Below are 1,868 nucleotides of genomic sequence, written 5' to 3' on the forward strand. Positions count from 1 at the left end.
CAAATGTGCACTCCCGAAAGAACAAGTACAAGAATGTTCATGGCAGCATGATTTGGAATCGCCCCAAATTGGAAGGCACTCAAATGTCCATCAACGGAACAGCAGATAAAGTGCGATAGGTTTGTGTGGAGGAATGGAGCACAGTGCGAGACTGAATGAGCCAAGCAATGGGATCTCACAGACATGGGCTGAGTTAAAGGAGCTAGAAACAAGTGGGCACCTATAGGTGAGCATTTAGATAAAGTTCAGGCCCTATGTGAGGAGGGTACAGGTTCACTCGGGAGAAAGTGGGTAGAAGGGGTCATAAAAGAATATAGGGTGGTTTGCAGATTTTATTTCTTCTCTTTTCTCTTTCTTTTTTCTTTTTGTTTTTATTTTTTGAGACAGGGTCTCTCTATGTAATTCAGGCTGGCCTTGAACTCACTATGTAGCCCAGGTTGACCTCAAACTCATGGTGATTCCTCCTGCTTCAGCCTCCTGAGTGCTGGGACTACAGGTGTGTGCCACCATGTTCAGCAAAGTTTAGTTTTTTGATCTGGGCCTTGGTTACATGGAGTGTGTTCACCTTGTGAGAATTCATTGATCCATAAAAATATGTGCACTATTTCATATGTATATTATACTTCAATAAAATTTTTGTCAGTATATTCTGGGCTTCACATAATCTAAGGGTTAGACCTTCTCGGCCAAAATTGGAAACCTAGATCTAAAAGATAGATATTTTTAGTTGGGTGTGGTGGTGCATGCCTGTAATCCCAGCACTGAGGAGGCTGAGGCAGGAACATTGCTATGATTTCAAGGCCAGCTTGGGCTACCGAATGAGTTCAAGGCCAACCTGAACTACATAGTGAGACCCTGTCACAAAACAAATAAACAAACAATAAAAAGATAGATATTTTTGCGTGTGTGTGTGTGTGTGTGTGTGTGTGTGTGTATGTATGTGTTGTGGCAAAAGATGTTATAAGCAATATCAAAAGATGAACAGTAGGATTAGATTTTGGAATTACGGCTGCAGTGGATATCAGAGTCAGATGGTTGGAGTTGAGTACATCCTTTTACATGCTCAAGAGCCAATTCTTTTCATTATTCGAAAGCAACAGTGGCAGTCCCCTGCTCAAGCTTACTGCAGTGCATGGCATTCAGTCAGCTTTTGATGAAGCTATGTCTTATTGTTTTTTTTTTTTTTGTACCGGGGATTGAACTTGGGGCCTTGAGCTTGCGAGGCAGGCAGCAGAACCACTGAGCTAAATCCCCAGCTATGTCTTATTGTTGATATCATCCTTCCAAAGGGTATTGGTGGCACTTCAAAGAGCATGAAGAACAAGATAAAGTCAAACCAAAAGCTAAAAGAAAAGAAGAACCAAGCTCTATTTTTCAGAGGCAGCACGTGGATGCTTTACTTGTAGACCTTAGACAAAAATTTCCACCTAAATTTGTGCAGCAAAAATCTGGAGAAAAGCCTGTCCCAGTGGATCAAACAAAGAAAGGCAGAACCTACACCAAAAACTGTAAAATCTGAGAAAGAGACCACAAAGAATGTCCAACAGACACTGAGCACTAAAGGCCCACCTGGGAAAAGGATGAGACTTCAGTGAGTATGAGACAAAAGGAAAGCCTGTGAGACTTTCTCTTCTTCTTCTTCTTCTTCTTTTTTTTTTGGTACTGGGATCAAACTCCGGTCCTTGCGCTTGCACAGCAGGCGGTGAAACCACTGAGCTAAATCCCCAGCCCGCTATTCGTGATTATTACACCTCAGCACTGTTGTAGAATTTTGAGCTTTGAAACCCCTTTTCACAACCCTCTCATTTGTATGGAATGTGGTTATTCTTTAAGAAAGGTTGTTATTTCCATCATGCTGTGTGACTATT

The 1,868-nt window shown here is 41.8% G+C and overlaps 1 pseudogene; it reads left to right on the top strand.

Annotated features, from left to right (window-relative positions):
- The first annotated feature begins 977 nt into the window (after positions 1-977).
- LOC110344101 (mediator of RNA polymerase II transcription subunit 6 pseudogene) lies at positions 978-1,610 on the top strand (annotated as a pseudogene).
- Positions 1,611-1,868: the final 258 nt, after the last annotated feature.

The sequence above is a fragment of the Heterocephalus glaber genome, unplaced genomic scaffold (assembly GCF_053883595.1).
Source record: "Heterocephalus glaber isolate CG9 unplaced genomic scaffold, H.glaber_assembly_v1.0 deba00001689, whole genome shotgun sequence".
Classification (NCBI taxonomy): Eukaryota; Metazoa; Chordata; class Mammalia; order Rodentia; family Bathyergidae; genus Heterocephalus; species Heterocephalus glaber.